This window comes from Podarcis filfolensis, assembly GCF_964270895.1.
Source record: "Podarcis filfolensis genome assembly, chromosome: 6".
In the NCBI taxonomy this organism is placed as follows: Eukaryota; Metazoa; Chordata; class Lepidosauria; order Squamata; family Lacertidae; genus Podarcis; species Podarcis filfolensis.
This window is the reverse complement of record NC_139609.1, coordinates 96,165,612-96,177,957: the sequence shown is the minus strand read 5'-3', so window position 1 is coordinate 96,177,957 and position 12,346 is coordinate 96,165,612. Positions and strand designations below refer to the sequence as shown.

The following is a 12,346-nucleotide window of genomic DNA, read 5'->3' as shown; positions in this document are numbered from 1 at the left end:
TTCTGTCTTTCAGGGCATATACCCTCACAAGGTGACTTAAAGAGAGAATTATTTGATTTGTTTTCAGAGCTACAGTTCCTTCCTGGAAATGTGATATGAGAACCTCTGACCATATGCAAAATATGGAAGTATTTAAGCAGAGGCTTGACAACCATATGTCAGGAGTGCTCTGATGGTGTTTCCTGCTTGGCAGGGGGTTGGACTCGATGGCCCTTGTGGTCTCTTCCAACTCTATGATTCTATGATTCTATGAAAATGCCTCCCCAAAGTCTCTGCGAATCTGTGCCAACATGCTTATTTATTTATATTAATCAGAAAATTTGTATACCCCTTGCTCAAAAAGAAAACAGAACAATCCTCCAAGCGGCGTACAATTTCAATTATATAAAATACGCAGACCAACAAAAAGCAAGGATACAGAAAACCTTCACTGAAAACAGAGATAGCACATGCCTGTTGTCCTCACAGAGACGTATTTTGTAGAGTGGTTTAACAGCCAATCTCTCTTTCCAGGGAACTCTGGGAACTGTCTCTCTTTGAGGGGAACTGAGGCCGCCCGACAACTCCCAGCACCCTTAGCAAACTACGGCTCCCAGAATTCTCTGGAGGAAGCCACGGCGCTTTGAAGTGGCATCATAGTGGTTTAAATGTTTGGTGTGAATGTGGCCTCAGCCAAGGAAAGGAGAAGGAGGAGAAGGGTTTGCACAGCAAAGAGGGGGTCGTGTCACCCCAAGATGACAGGGGCCTGGTCAGGCTCAAAAACAGAAGACAGGAGAAGGCAGGGTGAGGGGAGAGAGAGAATTCTGCCAGCTGATGGACTTGTAGCCAGAGGAATGAGTACCTGTCCGTGTTTCTGCAAAGCAGCTGCCTGATGTGTTGGAGCTGAGGGTGTCTTAGATGGAAGGTGCTCCAGCCCTTGATGCAGAAGACAATGGTCCAACCACTCACTGGAGCGTCCTACTGCTACCCTGTGATGCCACTGCAAAAAGAACCAGCTACTTATATGGCCCCTTGGCCATTGTGCTTTGCAGGAGAAGGCACCCTGCAGATACCGTCTTATCAGGAGGTCTGTAGATACTGACCAGACAAGGCGCCACCTCTATCATCTGTTGAAGACTGTCTATTTCCAGCAAGCCTTTTTAAGGGACAACCTCTATCCCAGTATCATCAGATTGAAAAGTGTTGTCCTGCACGTGGCGCTTCACCCGGAAGCTGCTGTTGCGATGTAGAATGCTGCAGCCCAATTGCTGACAGGAGTGAGACCCTGTCAGGTTTTACAGGTCTGCCCCAGCTGCTGATTTGTTACCAGGCAGAGATCAAGGTGCCACTATTAGTATAAAAAGAAAGTACTGTACTTAGTAGCTGGGGAACAGTTTATCTGAAGGGCAGAGGAAAGCGGCCAAGGAGAAAACCATACACAAGGTCAGAGTGGAGTCCCTAAATTGATTGGACGGTGCTTTGTATGCCTCCTTCCTGCAACTCCTGCAGCCAAACTGGTGCCAAACATATTGCTCTACTTTTCTTTGGACAACATCAGTGAGGCCAGGAAGTCTTGTCATCTGGCCAGCCCAGGACCTCCAGACACACCGCCCAGGCTTGCACCCTGGAGAGTGATAATTTTATTGTTTTATCCTTTTTTGGTAAACTGCTTTGAGGAAATCACCTTGCCAACAAAGGTCCGTATAGTTAAAGCTATGGTTTTCCCAGTAGTGATGTATGGAAGTGAGAGCTGGACCATAAAGAAGGCTGATCGCCAAAGAATGGATGCTTTTGAATTCTGGTGCTGGAGGAGACTCTTGAGAGTCCCATGGACTGCAAGAAGATCAAACCGATCCATTCTGAAGGAAATCAGCCCTGAGTGCTCACTGGAAGGACAGATCCTGAAGCTGAGGCTCCAAGACTTTGGCCACCTCATGAGAAGAGAAGACTCCCTGGAAAAGACCCTGATGTTGGGAAAGATGGAGGGCACAAGGAGAAGGGGATGACGGAGGACGAGATGGTTGGACAGTGTTCTTGAAGCTACCAGCATGAGTTTGACCAAACTGCGGGAGGCAGTGGAAGACAGGAGTGCCTGGCGTGCTCTGGTCCAGGGGGTTCACAAAGAGTCGGACACGACTAAACAACAACAACAAAGTACAGTCTACTTTGGTTGCCAAATGCCTTGGAACTTGTACATTTCGGCTCCCAAACGATCAAAACCAGAAGCAAGTGTTCTGGTTGTCGAATGATTTTCAGAAGCTGTACATCCGGCGTGGCTTCCGATTGGCTGCAGGAGCTCCCTGCAGCCAATCAGAAGCTGTGCTTTGGTTTCCAAATGTTTTGGAACTTGAACAGATTTCTGAAATGGATTCTGTTCGACTTCCAAGGTACGACTGTATATACATTTTATGAAATAAGCAAATAACAGCTAAGAACGGTTTAAAGCAACACAGCAAATAATAGCAGGCAAATTTAAAAGCAATACTGAGCAGACAGCCAGGGGCAGAGACCTATTCCTCTTGACAGAATTGTTTCCAGAAAGTGCAGATAGCTGGTGCCTGTCATATCTGGAAATAAAGATTGCCCTAAACTGCCTTGCTATCATGTCTCTTATTTATAAAAGGAAGGAGGCAATAGTTCTGCTGAAGCAGTAACTTCTAGAGGGGAGCCTCAGGCCATTGAAAGCTCTTGACTGGTTTTTATGGGGGTGGAGGGAAAAGGAAGAAGTTATCATCTCTTGGCTTTGCACTTCCAGAAGGAGTCTGGTGCTGTCTCCTTTAACTTTATAGTATAGATAAGGGTGGATGGGAAAGATTTGCAGCTAAATCAAAGGATTTAGCAAGAGGTGCTGCAATTGTTCCCTGAGTTACTGCAATGGAATCTCTCGCCTTGCTTCTCAAGGCCAAAAGAGAGCTTCTTTCTCAGGTGCAGTCTACCATCCTGATAGCAAAAGCTTGATTCAGGGATACATTGTAACACTGCTCCCTAGAGTCTCAGGTGCGGATCCATTTATACCAATGGCAGAGCAAAAGTTACCACTGAACCAAGGCTTCCTATCTGAGAATGTGTGGCTCTGCGTATGGACTGTGCAACCACTGAGCTCATATGCAAACAGCTTTTCTATAATTTTATAACGACCCAGCAAGACTCTTCTCACTGCGCAAAAAATAAAAAGTCGATGCCCTCTGCAGGCCAAGCAGACACACCTGACCAACATAGCCAGCTAATTCCAACTAATTCCGTGAAATTACAGAGATGATGGACCACCTGAGAAGATGAAGATTGCTCTGGAGCAAGAACAATAAAGTGAGATGAGCGCCGCAACCCCAGAGTTGGCCATGACTGGACCTAATGGTCAGGGGTCCCTTTATCTTACCTTTACAGCTCCACTAGCATCTCTCGGTATCATGAATAACACCTAACTTACCTTTTGTTGGTCTCTTCATGAACTTATCTAAAAGACTGAGTTAAGCATTTGAAAAATCTATTGAAACCAGACATTATAAGTTCATCTTAGGTTGGGTAGTTTGCAAGTCTCTGTGGCTTTGTTTGATGTTTTGTATTTTTCTCCGAAGGTTGATAAAGAATGTATAATTATTGTTCTGTGTATATTAATCGCCAATGTGTTGCATGAGTCGCATTATTCCATAGAATCATAGAATCATAGAATCATAGAATCATAGAGTTGGAAGAGACCACAAGGGCCATTGAGTCCAACCCCCTGCCAAGCAGGAAACACCATCAGAGCACTCCTGACATATGGTTGTCAAGCCTCTGCTTAAAGACATCCAAAGAAGGAGACTCCACCACACTCCTTGGCAGCAAATTCCACTGTCAAACAGCTCTTACTGTCAGGAAGTTCTTCCTAATGTTTAGGTGGAATCTACTTTCTTGTAGTTTGGATCCATTGCTCCGTGTCCGCTTCTCTGGAGCAGCAGAAAACAACCTTTCTCCCTCCTCTATGTGACATCCTTTTATATATTTGAACATGGCTATCATATCACCCCTTAACCTCCTCTTCTCCAGGCTAAACATGCCCAGCTCCCTTAGCCGTTCCTCATAAGGCATCGTTTCCAGGCCTTTGACCATTTTGGTTGCCCTCCTCTGGACACGTTCCAGTTTGTCAATGTCCTTCTTGAACTGTGGTGCCCAGAACTGGACACAGTACTCCAGGTGAGGTCTGACCAGAGCAGAATACAGTGGCACTATTACTTCCCTTGATCTAGATGCTATACTCCTATTGATGCAGCCCAGAATTGCATTGGCTTTTTTAGCTGCCGCGTCACACTGTTGGCTCATGTCAAGTTTGTGGTCAACCAAGACTCCTAGATCCTTTTCACATGTACTGCTCTCAAGCCAGCAAGGGCTGGCGGACTGGGCTCCCTCGCCCACTTGCTTGCATATCTCAATGCAATCTCAGCTCCTGGCATCCAGCAGCCCCTGGCCAGTCCCAGAGGCACCATTCGCCTGCGGAGCTTGTAGCCGGGGCTGTTGCAACAAACAGCCCTGCAAGTCTTTGGGAGGCAGAGACGCAAGAGGGCATAAGAGGAGAGAGGGAAGGAAAGAAGGTGCCCCTGACCATCCTTCAAAGCACCCCAGGGTGCCACGGCGCACTGGTTGAAAACTACTGTTCTAGTGTTGTGAAAGAGAGAAAAGAACTTTTCTCTGTCATGCATCATCTTAGAGACTGTTATCATGTCTCCTCTTCCTTTTCTGTAAAAGGTCCCAAACTCTGCAATCTTTCTCCATAGGGGAGACATTCCCTTGACCAAACCTTCAGAAGCCCTGCCACCTCAAGTAACCAGGTGGGCTATCCAGTCAGTTGGGCCACCAGCGCTCCTGAAATCCTAGAATCCAAATCTTGAAGAAGTGTTACTTACGAGAGTCTTGAGCTCCAAAGGATCAGCTGGACGCTATCCGATGATCTTATCAACCCTCCTGGAGCCTTTATAATTCTTCCCCGCCATTCCTAGACTTCCCTATATTGCAAGTGATTGACAGTAATTCGTCAATCCGGGGCCCATGGAATCCCCCACAGTTCCCCATCCCCAGTCACACCACCAGAGAGGAAGAAAGGAAGTGATGATTGTTTTATCCGGGCGTTGTACTCTGGGGTGTTCTCTCTCTTGTGAGAAAATCCAACCACATCATTTATCACCGAGGGAACTCTGGAGGGATGACGAAAGGCCGATTGTCTTTCATATTGACACAGATGAAAGTTGCCCAATATATTCGACATTTGTGGGCAACATGAATGTCATGTCAGGTTCAGCACGAGGAAGTGTAACGAGATGAAGCTTCGGGCAAAATAATATTCATCCTAAATTCAAATATGCAATGACGTGGTCTAAACTCCTGATGAGCAACCAGGGGGAAAAGTATACCGTATTTTCCCATGTATAAGACGCCCCCATGTATAAGACGACCCCTGTTTCCAAAATTAAGAAAATGAAAGAACAATGGCAAGAGAAGTTGATGAACCATGTGGAACTGGCAAAAATGACAGGTAGACTAAGAGAAAAAGACAACAGAGACTTTGAAAAAGATTGGGAACAATTCATATTATATTTGCAGAAACAAAGAAAGTCAATAGACTCGATGGGAGGATTGAAATAAACATTCACATTATTAGCATTAGAAAGTGTTTAGAAGATAGCAAAATAGGATGTTGTATTTACTGTTACTTTTATGTTTATAGGCTTGGTGTTATGTTATTAATAACTTTTTCTGTTAAGAGACAGCAAAGTGGGTGAAAATAGAAACAAAACAAAAGCGGAGAGAAGCCTTGGAGGGGAGCAAAGGAGGAATATATAGTAAATGTTAAGAATTTGAGATGTATGGACTAGATGGAACTTGCCAAACTAACCGGGAGACTCTGAGACCAGAGAGAAGAGACAGTGGAAGATTGGAAATTTGAAAAAAAAATGTTAATATTTAAATCTTAGAATAGCTTTGGAAGTCGATTTAGGCTGTAAGATTAGAAGTAGAAGATAGTGTATTTTAAAATAGAATTATTTGTAAGCGATAAAATGTGAAGATTTTTATGGTTATAGTGAGTGTGATAAAAAAAATGGTTAGAAATTATGCTAAAGATGAGGTAAAATGAAAATCAGATAGGGGGGACTTGGGGAAGCCCACCTAACAATGTTTAGAAAAAATAAAGATAAGACAAGAATCTGTTTGTATTGTTTGTTTTTCTGTTTGTGTTATAAAATGAAAAAAAATGGGGGGGGGGAGAAATTGAGATGTATATAATGAATGAAAAAGGAAAAATGAATAAAAAATTTTTAAAAAGAAAGAAAATGAAACCCTAAACTAGAAGTGAAAATCTGGATGATTGGCGGCGGCAAGTTGTTGATCTTTTGGGGAGCAATTGCCCTCAAAGTTTCCAGCATGAGCTGCATGCAGTGCACCGTGTTGCAGAAGCAAAGGCCGCGACTGGGGGGGCACCCCACGCTCCCCCTTGATGGCAGGATGCCAAGGAGGAGTCAGGGGAAGGCAGCGACCATTCTGCATCAGGCCATGCCTTCGAGCGAACTGAGCTGAGGAAGGTGATGAGCAGACTGGGGGCAGAGTGGGAGTCTGAGAGGGGAACAGGTCTCGGTGTTTCAATTTCTGGGAATGGAGTTGAGAGATGACCTAACCTGGGGAGAAAACAGCAAAGACCTGATGAAGAGAGCACAGCAGAGGTTATATTTTCTGAGAATCCTCTGGAAAAACAATCTCTCAAAGGACCTGTTGATGGCATTTTACCATTGCACCGTGGAGAGTGTATTAACTTATGGTCTGTGTGTGTGGTCTGGGAGCTGCACAGTCAGGGGAAAAACAGTGCTGTCCAGGGTTGTAAAGACTGCGGAGAGAATAATTGGGCGCACTCTTCCCACCTTGGATCAAATCTACGCTTCCAGGTGCCATAAGAAAGCTGCAGAGATAGCGCAGGATAGTGCGCACCCCGGAAATGAGAGCCAGTGTGGTGCAGTGGTTCAGAGCGGTAGTCTCGTAATCTGGGGAAATGGGTTCGCGTCTCTGCTCCTCCACATGCAGCTGCTGGGTGACCTTGGGCTAGTCACACTTCTCTGAAGTCTCTCAGCCTCACTCACCTCACAGACAAAACAAAAAAAATTCTTTTCCTTCCAGTAGCACCTGAAAGACCAACTAAGTTAGTTCTTGGTATGAGCTTTCGTGTGCATGCACACTTCTTCAGATACACCGGTGTATCTGAAAAAATTTTTTGTTTTGACTATGGCAGACCAACACGGCTACCTATCTGTCACCTCACAGAGTGTTTGTTGTGGGGGAGGAAGGGAAAGGAGATTGTTAGCCGCTTTGAGACTCCTTATAGGGAGTGAAAGGCGGGATATCAAATCCAAACTCTTCTTCTTCTTTTTTAAAAGAAAAGGGGAGAAATAGAATGAAAACTGAGGTTCTCCAGGTGCCAATTACTGGAGATTGCATCAAATATACATAGCCCTGTTGTGTAATTAGCAAGTGAAACTGCACACCATCAGGTTTAATTGTTTTTGTGAGAAAGAATCCCATTTCTGCCTAGGCAAGAGTTCTGTCTCAATCTAAGTCAGAGACTTGCCTCCTGAATGCAGTGGTACCTCGGGTTAAGAACTTAATTCGTTCTGGAGGTCTGTTCTTAACCTGAAACTGTTCTTAACCTGAGGTACCACTTTAGCTAATGGGGCCTCCTGCTGCTGCTGCGCGATTTCTGTTGTCATCCTGAAGCAAAGTTCTTAACCCAGGGTATAATTTCTGGGTTAGCGGAGTCTGTAACCTGAAGTGTCTGTAACCTGAAGCGTCTGTAATCCGAGGTACCACTGTACCAGAATTGCAAAACACTTCCTGACTGTCTCTATCTTCAGGTGGGATTCAATCAGACGCCTGCAAACCCAAGATGTGCAACTATAGCTGATTGGGAGGTCTTGCACAACAAGACCTCCCAATCACGCGGCTGCCGTGGCATATAAAAAGATACCCTTCATTTTTTGCGGAATGTCCAAATCTGTAACTTCCAGGAGATAGGCCTCTGGTTTTTTTTATTAAAAGAGATCTCTAGCATTTTTTGCAAGGGGTATCATCATTTGGGCACCCAAATATATTTCACTGGTTCTGAGCACCCTCTTTGAGAGCAGTACATGTGAAAAGGATCTAGGAGTCTTGGTTGACCACAAACTTGACATGAGCCAACAGTGTGACGCGGCAGCTAAAAAAGCCAATGCAATTCTGGGCTGCATCAATAGGAGTATAGCATCTAGATCAAGGGAAGTAATAGTGCCACTGTATTCTGCTCTGGTCAGACCTCACCTGGAGTACTGTGTCCAGTTCTGGGCACCACAGTTCAAGAAGGACACTGACAAACTGGAACGTGTCCAGAGGAGGGCAACCAAAATGGTCAAAGGCCTGGAAACGATGCCTTATGAGGAACGGCTAAGGGAGCTGGGCATGTTTAGCCTGGAGAAGAGGAGGTTAAGGGGTGATATGATAGCCATGTTCAAATATATAAAAGGATGTCACATAGAGGAGGGAGAAAGGTTGTTTTCTGCTGCTCCAGAGAAGCGGACACGGAGCAATGGATCCAAACTACAAGAAAGAAGATTCCACCTAAACATTAGGAAGAACTTCCTGACAGTAAGAGCTGTTCGACAGTGGAATTTGCTGCCAAGGAGTGTGGTGGAGTCTCCTTCTTTGGAGGTCGTTAAGCAGAGGCTTGACAACCATATGTCAGGAGCAGTGGCGTAGCGTCGGTTGTCAGCACCCGGGGCAAGGCAAGTAATTTGCGCCCCCTAACCCATGGATTTGCGCCCCCTAACCCGTGGATTTGCGCCCCCTAACCCATGGATTTGCCCTAACCCCAGATGTTGCGCCCGGTGCGGCCCGCCACCCCTGCACCCCCCACGCTACGCCACTGGTCAGGAGTGCTCTGATGGTGTTTCCTGCTTGGCAGGGGGTTGGACTCGATGGCCCTTGTGGTCTCTTCCAACTCTATGATTCTATGATTCTATGATTCTTTCTCTGTGGAGAAAGAGATCATTGCACCGCTGATCTGACCTTGCCCTCGTTTGACCCTCTCATCTCCAAGGCCTGCAGAGTCCTGTGTGTCAGGTCTGCAAGGGAAGCCAGCCAAACATTTCAGGAGAGAAATGCCCCCGTCATTTGTGGTCTCAGACTCAAGCTGCACACCTTCTGCTCTGGAGTCAGTTGTGCTGCTGACTTAGCAAGCAGCCTGGGGAAGCCCCCCTCCCTCTCTAGCAGGGAAGGCTGGAACCACAGAGGGGACCCTTTGGGGAGATTCCTCGCTTCCTCCTTCAGACACTTAGCTTCTCTTTTTGAAAAACACGACTCCGGCTTGGATCCAGTGTTAAAGTGGTACCTTGGTTCTCAGACTTCATCCGTTCCAGAAGTCCGTTCCAAAACCAAAGTGTTCCAAAACCAAGGCACGCTTTCCCATAGAAAGTAATGCAAAATGGGTTACAGTGGTACCTCTGGTTGTGAACGGGATCCGTTCCGGAGGCCCGTTCACAGCCTGAAAAGAACGCAACCTGTGTCTGTGCGTCTGCGCATGCGTGGGTCGTGATTCGCTGCTTCTGCGCATGCGTGTGACGTCATTTTGCGCATCTGCGCATGCGCGAGCAGCGAAACCCGGAAGTAACCCGTTCTGTTACTTCCGGGTCGCTGCAGGACGCAACCTGAAAACGCGCAACCTGAAGCAAACGTAACATGAGGTATGACTGTAATCCATTCCAGACTTTTAAAAACAACCCCTGAAGCAGCAATTTAGTGTGAATTTTACTATCTAACAAGACCATTGATCCATAAAATGAAAGGAATAAACAATATACTACAGTCACACAATCAATCAATCAAGCAATCAATCAGTAGCTGAACTGGGTTCCACACAGTCACAAAAAGAAAAAAAGAGCCACAAAAACACAAAATAAAAAACAGACAGACCTCAGCATAACACTCAAAACAGAAGTGTGGAACTCAAATCAGAGCATGTTTGGCTTCTGAAAAAAAAGTTCACAAACGGAACACTTAGTTCTGGGTTTGCAGTGTTTGGGTTCCAAGTTGTGTGAGTACCAAGGCGTTGGAGAACCAAGGTACCACTGTGCTCATACTCAGAGGAGGGCCTCTGAGATCCAAGGACCGAAGTTTGTCACGCTTGCTCCGAGAGTGACTCACGTTGGACGCAACTCTCAGGCACGCCTTATATTCACATAGTGGGGATTTATTTATTATTTATTTGTGGCATTTATTTGTGGCATATTGTGCCTTTCCTCCAAGGAGCTAAAAGGGGCATACATGGTTCTCCCTTTCCTCATTTGGTCCTCCCAGCAACCCTGTGAAGTAGGCTGATTCCTGGGACTATCAAGGAATTTCTGCATTGCAAGACTAGAGGACCCTTTGGGGTTCTGCGAATGGAGATTTGAACTCTGGTCTCCCAGGTCCTAGTCTGACACTCTAACCACTCTGCCACATTGGCTGTCTTGTGGGTAATTGCTCACTGAGTAGGACCCATCAGATTATGGTGGAACTCAGGTAGGCAAGACATTTCTGGCACCTCAAGGTCACCAATGCTGATGGCAAGGTCCTGACCCAAGAAGTTGGTCTTCGTCCAAGAATATCACTGGCACAAAAATGGAAGGAAGAAGAATTACCGACGAAAGAAGAATGGCAGATGAAATTGATGAACTATGCAGAATTGGATAAATTAACAGGAAGGATTGGAAACCTGCGGGACCAGAGATTCTTAGAAGACTGGAATGACTATATGAACTATTTGAAAAGCAACTGTAATGAGCAGATTACACTAGCAAGACTGCAAGAAGTTCTGTAAGGAGGGTTATTTGAAACATTACAAGAAAGACTATGAAGAGAATTATTAGTTAATGATAATTAAAAGTAACAGAGAAATTAAGAAATGCAGAATAAGTGATAAAGAACGGAAAATCATCAGAGGTTGTTGACGGAAGTCTAAAATATTGTATAAGATAAGAAGTTATGTTAAATGATGGTTGAAAATGATATGTAAAAAAACTAACAAAAATGTGTGTGTGTGTATACATACATATATATATATATATATATATATATATATATATATATATATATGAATGAAGTTGGTCTTTGTAAGGATGGTGGTAAGACTGAACTCCCTGCAGGCTTAGGCAAAAATGTTTGGTGAGTCTCTGGAGAGCTTCCTCAGAGTGCGCCGTCAAGGCTGCATCATCTGCAAACAACATCTCTCGGATAAGGGCCCCCAACACTTTTGTCTTGGTGCAGAGATGTGCCAGGTTGAACACACACACACACACGTTATTCCCTGAATGAAAGTACACACCCTCTTCAGTTGAGCAGAAGGCATTTGAGAGCAACAGGCAGAAGAAAATGCCAAAGGGAGTTGGGGCAAGAACATGGTCCTGTTTCACACTGCTCTTTATCGGGAAGGCATCCGAGGATGAGGTTTTCACATGGAAGGACACAATCATCTTGCGAAGCTAAGGAGGCCGCCCTATCTTGTTGAGTCAAAGGTCAACAAGTGTGGTGTAGTGGTTAAGAGCGGTGGACTCGTAATCTGGTGAACCGGGTTTGATTCCCCGCTCCTCCACATGCAGCTGCTGGGTGACCTTGGGCTAGTCACACTTCTCTGAAGTCTCTCAGCCTCACTCATGACCCGGAAGCTGTACGCCGGCTCCCTCAGCCAGTAAAGCGAGATGAGCGCCGCAACCCCAGAGTCAGCCATGACTGGACCTAATGGTCAGGGGTCCCTTTACCTTTAAGGAGTTTGAAAGCGGATAACATTCTCCTTTCCCTTCCTCCCTCACAACAAACACTCTGAGGAAGGGAAAGGAGAATGTTATCCGCTTTCAAACTCCTTAAAGGTAAAGGGACCCCTGACCATTAGGTCCAGTCATGGCTGACTCTGGGGTTGCGGCGCTCATCTCGCTTTACTGGCTGAGGGAGCCGGCGTACAGCTTCCGGGTCATGTGGCCAGCATGACTAAGCCGCTTCTGGCGAACCAGAGCAGCGCACAGAAATGTCGTTTACCTTCCCGCCGGAGAGGTACCTATTTATCTACTTGCACTTTGACGTGCTTTCGAACTGCTAGGTTGGCAGGAGCAGGGACTGAGGAACGGGAGCTCACCCCGTCGCAGGGATTCGAACCGCCGACCTTCTGATCAGCAAGTCCTAGGCTCTGTGGTTTAACCCACAGTGCCACCAGCGTCCCCTTTTAGGGTAGTGATAAAGCAGGATATCAAATCCAAACTCTTCTTCTTCTTCTTCTTCTTCGTCAGGCTGATGAAGGCATTGTACAAGGGGTGGCTCTGGTCTCCCGCAGCTGGCACAGGGAGAAAATCAT

General features: G+C 45.9%; 1 protein-coding gene across 3 annotated transcripts in view; it reads right to left on the bottom strand.

Annotated features, from left to right (window-relative positions):
- LOC310764583 (bactericidal permeability-increasing protein-like) overlaps window positions 1-12,346 on the bottom strand; it is a 48,589-nt gene that overhangs the window by 32,160 nt on the left and 4,083 nt on the right. The window contains exon 1 of one of the 3 annotated variants that reach the window (XM_083618842.1): window positions 11,327-11,331. The exons of 1 other annotated variant lie outside the window; for it this stretch is intronic. The gene's annotated coding sequence lies outside the window, so the exon portion shown is untranslated. Of the gene's footprint in view, window positions 1-4,859; window positions 5,110-11,326; window positions 11,332-12,346 lie in introns of those variants that run through there. One more of the 3 variants, XM_083618840.1, reaches the window with a different exon arrangement.